Genomic DNA, 10,748 nt, shown 5'->3' on the forward strand with positions numbered 1-10,748 from the left:
CCAGCAACACAAGCTTTCCTTTCTATGGCTGGCTAGGGCTCCCCATCACTGGACTTGGACCTTGATTTTCAATCATCACCTATTATACACCCTGACATTTCTGCCTCTCTGTGCTTTTCCTATAGCTGCAAAAAACAAGTAAATGAAATGAGCCCAGAGGAGTAATCATCTCTGCTTCTCACTGCAGCTAAAATGAGTCAGGTTTCTAATTTAGGGCTACTGAGAAGAGCTTTAGGAACTTTTAGGAATAGATCAATATTATTATGGAAGATTAAGGAATTGTAACAAAATAACTGAATAGAATCTAAAAGTCAAAATGAGTGAGTGAGGGGCCATAATCTAAAGTCTAATAGAAGAACACATACTAATGGACATAAATATTATGGAACGCTATACCCACATTACAGCATAATATAATTTTTCCAGGACTTTTAAAATATGTTTACCATTATATTCCTCAGGATACAAGAATTGCTGGGTATGTACCCTTCACCCAGGATGGCAATCTATTATTGTTGAACAAAATTTTTACTCACTTTTACAATGGTCACATTTTAGAGCACTTCAGTTTTTAAATACTGAAGTTACTCAAAAGTAAAATTTAAATATTGAAAGGATATGATATTCTAAAATCAAAGTAAGTTTAATAATAGGGGCAATAGCGACCACACTTCCTCAACTTTAAGATGCACATTTTTTTCACATTTTAGCATATCCGAAATTGGCATATATCTTACCATCAATGGCATCTTACAATGGAAAATGGTACCATTTTTGCCCTTTCTCAGTGGAATACACACCACTGAGAAAGAAATAATGCTGCGTCTTAGAATCGATGGCTTATTCAATTTGATGAAATGCAGCATTAGGAAAGGAACCAGAAATATTAGGAATGAGATGAGCTCCGGAAACAACAGCTAACACCCAGCAGGAAGCAGACCTCTGTTAGATGGTGTTTGTGGGCAGTTGAAGAGGTTCTAATTAACTGTTTCACTTCGCAATTTATTGAGACTGAAGAGGAATGATTCACTTGGTTGCACCAAGTTGAACACAGACATGGGGGCTGTGTCTGCCGATTGTAAAGCAGGGTTTTCCAGTCGCTCCTGGTCTACTGTGGCCAATGAAGATGGGCTTAACGTGGTGACACAGACATGAAGGAGTAAAAAACATTGCCGAGTTACATCATCTGAGCCACAGTTTCTTATTTCAAGTACCTTTGGCCGTGTCATAGTATCTAACTCAAGAAGGCGAGGATGAAAGAATTTTCTAGGTCAGGGTTTCTCAACCTCCACACTATTGACATTTTGGACTAGATACTTCTTTGTTGGGGGTGGAGGGATTGTCCTGCGCGTTAGAGGACGTTTGGCAACCTCCCCGACCTCTACCCACTAAATGCCAGTAGCAACATCCCCTCCCCCCAAGTTTTGACACCAAAAATTTCTCCAGACTTTGCCAAAGGTTGGGGTGTGGGGCGGAATCACCAAGGTATAGAACCACTGTTCCAGGTCTTTTCCCATCCTGTGGTACCACTGGCCCTTAAACGACACCGAAGTTAAGGCGCCAACCCTCACACGGTCAGAAACCCACCCCCAACTGTGCTTCAGCACCCTCTGGGGATCGCTTTCAGGACCTGGCCAGATATCAACATTTGCCCATACTCCAATCCCACAGTCACCCCTTCATATCCGCGATTCCAAATTCACAGGTTCAACCAACCACAGACCGTGCAGTACTGTATTTACGGAAAAAAATCCACACAGAAGTGGATCCACGCAGTTCAACCCTATGTTGTTCAAGGGTCAACTGTAATTCCAAGAAATTCATGTGAGGGAATACAGATAAATAGATGCAAAAAATAAACAAAAGTTCATAAAAACTCCCTTGAAATTGATAGAAATTATCTGAAGCTTCAAAGATACCTTCAAGTGTTCAGGTTACCGAAATTCCAGTAGATTCAAGATTAGAAAAAAAATTATACCTAGCATTTGAATGTATCATTGAAAAACTATCCACACAGCCTTTACTAGCAAACGTTTATCTATACGACTCTTAAAGCAATGAGAGACATATTGATCTATATGTGATCAAAAGAAAATCTGAAAAAATAAAGTGGTTGATTTGTTTGGCTCATGGAGTCATGGGTGTTTTCCATTCCTGTTTTATTTATGCCATGAGTAATTACATATACCCTGCTTTCAGCTGTCTGATAATAACTAATAAAGATCAATGTGAATGGGTCAGAATGCTTAAGTGCCACTGGGTAATATCTAGCATTTTCTAAGTGATTACTACGTACCACGCATGATGTTTATATGCTTTATATGTATTGATCCATTTAATATTTACAACAATCCTGAGAGTTAGGTACCATTTCCAGGAAGACTTGACTTACCCAAGATTACACTGTAAGCAGCAGGACCCAGAATCAAGCTCTGGGCTGGCTTCTTACCATATCACTACCGATCACACACTCTGCAAAAAACATGTGACCCCGACTGCCACGACATCCCTACCCGAATTCTACATCCCCAGAGTACTGGTCGGCTCACAGTTGCTAGCCGTGTGCCTTGCGTTTCTATTTCTCTGCCTTTGCTCATACTGCTTTCCCCATTGGGAAATTTATTCCCTCTTTTTTTTTTTTTTCCTAAACCATATCCTTCATTTGATCCTTAGCTTTAGGTGGATTTTCTCCATGAAATTTTCTAAGATTATTCTAGCCACAGTGATCTCCCCTTTCTCTGAACACCTTTTACTGTATGCCTAATTAGATACCTGTTATATAAGATTTCAGTTTTTAGTGCCTGATAACAATAGCTAATATATATGTGTGTGTGTGTGTGTGTGTGTGTGTGTGTGTGTGTGTGTGTGTGTGTGTGTGTGCGCTTTAGTAGAGTTTCACATGCATTATCTCATTTTATCCTGACCTCAAACATAGTTTTCGTTACAGTGATTTCACAGGTTCAAAAGTCCAAGTGTCAGAGTACCTGGATTGTTCAAGGAACCACTTGGTAAGTGGTGGACTGGAACTTGAAGTCTTCTAGCTTCAAACCTCATGTTCTTCCTTAAAACTCAGGTCTTGTAGCCCAGATATCTATAAATGTATATAAGTCAGCCTCACCAACTAAACTGTAATTTCTGTGTTTTAATTTCCTCCATTTCTCTCACTCCTACCCCTGTACTTAGTAAGATTTAGAATAATTGTTTATTGATTGGATGATCTTTGCCTCCTAAACCTCAGAGCATAATACAACAACAATAATAGTAATAGCTGATGCTTCCTAATCTCTGTTTGTGGACCAGGAATTATGCTCAGCACTACTCAGGGACTGCAAATGAGGAAACTGGGTATTAAATTAGGGAATTAGAAAAATAATCCCGACCTATCTTCAGTTGGATTTCTGTTTGAACTTGGTTGATAATAAACTCCCAATATATGTGAGTTGGTGTTCATACCTAATGCATGGTTCCTTGTCAGATATTTGTATATGTATTTTTCCTCATTCAATTTTGAAAAAAAAGTCTGTGAGAAATTACTATTTTATCCTCATTTTTGGAAGAAGAAAATGAGTTTAGAGAGATTAAGTAACAAGCAGAAGGTCGAAGCAGGTTTCAATCCAGCAAACTAACTCCTGACTTTTAATAACCCTTTATCACAAAAAGCAGACATTTCTAAGACTTGTGTTTCGGGTGCACATATATTTACTTGTAACTATTTAAATATATGTGTATTCAAGTTTTCAAAACTGATCTAATGTCTAGAATATCAAATTTTCTGATGTCATGATGTCGATAGGACTGCAGAAGTTCCCAAGCAGAGGATATTGTCAGAGACAAATATCAGATTTTTTGTTCTTCTTGGTTGCAGGCTCAGGAGCTGTCTCAGAGCACCACACCGTCAGAGAAAATGATTGTCATGATGTTTGCCCAGCTGGGGTGGAGGTGGATCAGGGGAGGCCCGCTGTCTCCCCTGGAATGCAATGAAGTTCACTTCTCTGAACCAGTTTGCCTACCCTGGCAGCACACGTGACGTGAAAAATGCAGGTACCTCCATCAGGCAAGTATTGCTGGGTAATTCCCAGCTGTCTCAGGGTCATTTGGCACACTCTCAGTAGCTGACACCTGAACAGTAAGTAATCTGGTTTTCAGTGAGGTAATTATCCAGCAAACCTGCGCCGTCCGGACACCTAAGCAGTGTGTTACGACATATGGAACAAACGGCACACCTGAGTAAGCTTACAGTCGCTAAAACACTATTATCTTTAATCACAAGGATATGTCAAAATGATTGCTCTACTTCTGTGCAGGCTTAAACCACCTGCTCCAAAACCACATTGTAGGTATTTGCTCACTCTTTTTTAGGATGCTGGGGACCTTGAAAGTGATTTTTTACTTATAAGTTAGTTCGAGAACATACCCACTAGAGTTTGGTCCAGATTCACAACTTCCGAATCAGGGACTTCCTCTGCCCAAGGAGACCCAAGGCTAAGAATCTTTGACCTCACCACCAAGTGTTCCTCTTTGCAGGAATTAGGTGGAAATTTCATATGAATCCTTTCACCACTGAGCAAACTTTCAGCTTTTTTACATAGAAATAATACAGAAATATCTAAAACTATAAGCATTTCAGAGGCTGGTGGATAATGGCTGTTCTTTTTTCATTAGTGACCACAAGCCCCTTGACAGTGGAGTATTCATTGAATAGTCGGTGATCATCCTCTAGAAATTTTCTGAACGCTTTGCTGAAGTCAATCAACTTAGAAATAATAACTAATTTCTAGAGCCATCTTGCCGATGTGGAGAAGTTTATTATACATATGGGTTAGTTTACTAGAAGTAAATCTGGCGTAAGGACCAAGTCCAAATTCAGGGTATTTGTTTTTCTTGAAAGCAATTCTCCGTCTCCTTTAGAAAACGTTTATCAATTTACTCAGCCCCTCCATGCCTCAGGTTTCCTTCCACTCATTAATTAGCAAGTATTTGTTGAGTCTCCCATGTGCCAGACTGTAAGCTTTATAGGTAAAATGGCAAAGAAATGGACAAAAAAAAAAAAAAAAAACCTTGCCTCACAGAGCTTACATTCAAGTGGAGGAAAGTGTACAATGAACAAACAAATATGTAAGTGTAATATATAGAATGTCAGATAGTGACAAATTCTATGAAAAATAAAACAGTAAAGAAAATAGAGAATCCTAGTGTAGAAGGGCATGAAAGACATTATAATTTTAAATGGGGCAGTTCAAGACTTTTCCTAAGAAGGTGACATTTGAGCCAAGTTCTGAAGGAGTGAGAATGAGCCATGTGGATATCTGGAGGAAAGCATTCCAGAGGAAAAAGGAAGTGCAAAGGCCCTGGGCTGCGAGGACACCCGGTGCATTCCAAAAATGGCAAGGTGACCAGTGGGGCTGGAGCTGAGTGAGCAAAGGGGAGGCATCAGGAGGCCAGATCTTGTCAGGCCTTTTAGGACATTATAAGGATGTGGGTTTAAAGCACCAGACTTAGAGCATCAGAGCTTAGAGTGTTTGTTTTCAGCAGAGTGGCATGATCTGACTTGCACTTTAAAAGGATTATACTAATTCCTGTGTGGGGATTAGATTATAGGGGAACATGAATGCAACTGCTTACTCAACAAAGGACATCGAGTAGCAGCCATTGCAATAATCAAGGCACAAGACAACTATGGCTTGGACTGAAATAAGACCGGTAAATATTGTTGAATTCTAGATATATTTTTGAGGTAGAGTCAACAGAATGTCAATGGAATGAATGTGGGATATGAAAGAAACAAAGGATGACTGCAAGATTTTGGCTCAAGGAAATAGAAGGATGGAGTTTCCCTTTCCTGAGATGAGGGAGATAGTGTGAAAAGCAGGTTGGCTAGGCAGCAGTGTGGGAGGAAACACTGTGGAAATCAGGAGTTCCAGTTGGGAAATGATGGGTATGGTCAGACATCCAAGTAGACATGATAAGTAGTTGGTTATATGACTCTGGAGGGCAGGGGACAGATCTGCACTGAGAATAGAACTCTGAGAGTCATCAGCATAGAGGTGACATTTTTAACTCTGAGACTAGATGAGGTCATCAAGGGGTAAGCCTCTAAAATTCAATCATCTATGCAATAACGAGGAAGCAGAGAAGGAGATTGAGGAAGAGTTGCCAGTGATGTGGCAGCACTTTGAGCACTGATGACAGGGTGTCCAGGAGGAGGAACTGAAAAGCTCTGTCAAGCTCTGCTGAGGTCTCATGACATGAGGATGGAACTGACCACCAGGATCACAATGCTGAGATCACTAATGACCTTGGTGAGCATCTTTTCTTCCAAAGAGAATAAGAAAAATTGAAAAGAGTATAGACAGTTCTTTCAAGAAGTTTTGCTCTGAATGGGGACCAAGGAAAAGGACAATAGATGAAGAGGGATATGAAGTCAAGACAATTTTTTTTTAAATCAGCATAATTGAGGTGTGACTTACATACAATACAACTCATCAACTTCGGGTGTAGAGTTCAATGAGTTTTGACAAATGTGTACATCTGTGTGAGTGCCACCACAATCCAGATGCAGAACAGTTTCATCACCTCAAAAACCTCTTAGGTGCCTCTTCCCATCAATCGGCCTCTCATCCCCAGACCCGGGAAGCCACTGATCTGTTTTCTGTCACTATAAATGAAATTTGTCTTTGAGTTTCACATAAATGGAATCATCCAGTGTGTCATCTTTCATGTCCAATTTGTTTTGCTCAGTATATTGTTTCTGAGAATTATCCATGTTGATCTGTGGATTGGTACATACTTCCTTTCCATTGCTGAGTAGTATTCCATTGCATGGATATACCACAGCTTTTTTATCTATTTACCTATCAATGGACATGTAAGTTGTTTCTAGTTTGCGCTCTTATGAATAAAGCTGCTATAAACATTCATGTTTAAGTCTTTTGTGGATTTGTTTTTCATTCAAGCAGATGTTTTTGCTTAAGATCAAAGAAATTTGGGAATTACAATTTCAGTTATGGCAGTGTTGAGATTTTGAGTTTGTCATAAAATCTTAGTACTGGGATGATATAGCTCCTTGGACAATAAATAAGCATCCTTCACCCATAGTCATTTATTCAGTATTGTACTCTAGCAACTCATGAGGATATTGACTTTGCCCTCAAGTAACACATAATCTAGTGAAAAAAACAAAGTGTAAATAAATTGAAGGAGGGTAGGCCTATGAACAGAATGGGCAGTAAACTCAAGGGACTCATTCTCCAGAAAGACAAAACTGGCCACAACTATAACTTGGCTTAAGAAAATGTTTGTAGATAGTGATATCATGAGTTATCATATAAAGAATGGATATACCAATGTTAAGTAAAGTCAGGTATGCTTATGATACATTCCTAACCCTGAAGACCATCATCATCTTCCTCACCAACTGCACCCAGCATGATTTCTCAGAAAGCCACCATGGATGCATTATTAGCAAAGGGCAGCCTTCCCGTGATTTGATGACCAACCACTAGTGTGTGATCAGAGAAGCTTAGCATGTGTTGTTTCTAGTCCTGCCTGATTCACCTTTAGCATGATCTAGGATAACCCTCCTAAATTTCTACGCCCTTATTTCTTTTTTTGCGAAGTGTAAATACAACATCTGAGTGGGATTAATGCAGAAGTGTTATGGGATGTGTTTCCCGACAACAAAGTGAAGTGTGAGAACTGACAGCAAAATATTAGTGTGGGGACATGAGTTTCTCTGTGTTCCCAAAACTCTAACTATCAAAAATATACATATTAAACCTACTCCTTGCAACCTACTAGGAGTAGATGGGCCAAAGCAGACTGTCATCTGAGAACTGACCTGGCACGTACAACTAGGTTTAGGCATCGTTGAGAGATGGCCTGATGCTCACAGCTGGGCATGGGGTTTCCTGTTTGACAATCTCCCAGAACACTGGCTTCAGACACAGTCACTCTGAGGCCATGAATAAGTGAGGCAAAAGAAAAGCACTTCCTAATTTTATCTAAGAACAGACAGAAATACAGTCATGCAATCCACAAAATACCAAACAATCCAGTTGCTCATAGCTAATATGATTCACTGCTCTTCCTTTACTAATTACAGTTTTGTGCTTGCTCTAGACTCTTCTCCCTATAGATAAGACTTATTGAGATGCCTAATCATTGAATTGTCCCTGCTTTCTAACAGAAGCCACTCTAGGCCCTCCCCCAAAGTCACCCAACCAAAGTCAAGAGCCTGTAATAAGTCATTTCTAATACCTTCTCACCAAGACATCCCACAGATCCCCATGTGGTCTGTTCTCCCTTATTGCAATGAGTAATCAATTCAGCATGTTAATTACATGTATGCCCCTGACGGTCTTTCACCAGAAGGCATTGACAACACATTTGCTCCAGAATTTTCAGTACAGGCAAAGGGAAGCAGGGCTTAAGATGTCACATCTCTCAGAAATATTAACACTTAGCAAATCTTACTCTTGTTTAAAAACCTTTCTGGGACAAAGAAGTGATTTCCTACCTGTAAATATAATGTTCCAGTAAGGAATGGGATGGAGGTGGCAATATTGGGACTGAGAATGTCGACAAGAGTTCCTCCTCTGATTCCTCCCTCATGACCCCTGCCTTCCCAGTCCTGGGCAGTTATAGCCACAGCCCTGCCCAGACTCTGATTCAATCAGCCCTGACCAGGGAAGGGATTAACACCAGTGTGTAGAGTCTGGAATTCATCTTGCTGCTGCAGGCCTGGTATCTGATGAGCCCCGAGCACCAGGCTGCAGCCCTGTTCTCTCACCAGACTTCAGCCTCAATTTCCTGCTTATTATTCCAGTCTACTGCTGGGTCTGGAGCTCTGCCTGGAACCTTCAGAGCCCACTGGGAAGGGATCCAACACCTTGTGGCACCCTTGCCCTTATCCCTCCCCTGGAGGTTGTAGCTTGTTCCTTCTATTCCCAGTTGCTGGCAGGGGTACCATTCCAAATGTGTTTATCCTCAGGAGCCATGACGTGGCTGACCCTTCTGACACTGCAAATTGTACCACTGGCTCTGGAGCCCTTCAGCTGAGAAAGTTCCCCAGCCCTGGGCCCATCTGGTCCGAGGTTTCTCCAGCACTTCCTCTTGGCCAGTCGCAGCATTCCTGACCGTTAAGCCCACCCAAGTTATAACAGCCCCAGCTCACCAGACACAGTTTATTCATATGCAACAGGACACCTTCCTTGGCCATCACCCAACAGAGAAAGTTGCTACAAGAACCAGCCTGCTGAGTCTTTAGGGCTTCCAGACATAATTTTAGATTCAAGAAAACAGCAGGAGACAGGAGGGGGTTGCCTCTTACCACATGAAGGAGTGCAGAGCAAGAAGTAGAGTCATTATTCTATGTGCCTAAATCACTTTCCGGGAGCAAATAAATGCAACTTCAAAAACCCGATGACTTAAAAATACATAAGGACTTGATCAACACTTGACTATTGGGTACTAACTAGATATCGAACGACCTCATAAGTATTCCATAAATATTTGTTCAACTAATGAATAGATTTGACAGAGGGGAAAACTGAAGCCCAGTTTCCACTGCTTTTGCTCGGTATTACTCAGCTAGAGAGCATAGAATTGGAACAGAACCAAGGTCTCTTAGCTCCAACTCAACACTCTACTAGAGTAAGGTCCTCATTAAATAGATATTGGTTAATGCATAACAGCACTAACTTCAAACCCTATTTTTACTGGTCTTTTGTCTCTAAAATCATTGAAGCTTTCCTAGCTTTTGGAAGCTAATATTGTCTGCCCAAGCTCTTGGTCAAGAAATAGGCCACATATGCACCTAAATTCTGTGGCAAACTTGGGATAGGAACCCATTCATCACCAAAAGTTTACAAACATTTTTATCATCCAAAAATATTTAAAGATTAAAAAATATTCTAAAAACGTGTAGCATTTTCTTGTCCCTGAACCACAGAGTAGAAAGGGGGTATAGGAAACAACGCGCCATGGATGGAAGAGGTGGCGGTGGGCACAGAAAAGGGATGGAAAGTCAAAGAAACACCTTTGCAAATTTCCTAGTATTAACCCTATCCTCCCCCACATCACTTCAGAAAAGGAGCCTTAAAAGGAGGAGTGCACGTCACACCACTGCTCTTCCTGATGTAATCAAGGGTTGCTGGAAAGAACACAACTCTTATTAAAACACAAACACCAGCTGTGTTAGACCTAACTCATTTACACTTCATTAGAAGTAACCCCTCTAATCAGATGATTTGATTGCCTTGCTACTCAAAGTGTGGTCCTCAAAGGACCAGCAGCTTCGGCATCACCCGGAAGTTTGTAAGAAACGCAGACTCTCAGGCACACCCCACTCCCCCCCCGAAGCAGAATCTTCAGTCCGCCAAGATCCCCAGGTGATTCACATGCACCGTGATGTTTGAGAGGCTCTCTCGCAGCACTTCTAAAGATGCAAACAAACTTGACTGGTTCAGGCAAGAGGTCATGTGGTTCCTAGACGTCTTTAAGGTGGGAAAGACTGCAGAGGATGGAGAAGGTGCCAAAGACCAACTGGCCTTCTTAGTATGTTCCATAAGGACCTGGTGGCCTGAAAATAGTTGCTTCCACTGGAAATCACCTGGTTGTATAATGGATTGCTAAGGCCTGTGAGATTCAACTGATGGTGTTGACATAAGAACCATATATGTTACATATGTACAAGAATTAACTCAGACCCTCGTGACTGGCCTGTCAGCTGCAGTATTGGGCAAGAGAGG

The sequence above is a fragment of the Orcinus orca genome, chromosome 7, assembly GCF_937001465.1.
Source record: "Orcinus orca chromosome 7, mOrcOrc1.1, whole genome shotgun sequence".
Classification (NCBI taxonomy): domain Eukaryota; kingdom Metazoa; phylum Chordata; class Mammalia; order Artiodactyla; family Delphinidae; genus Orcinus; species Orcinus orca.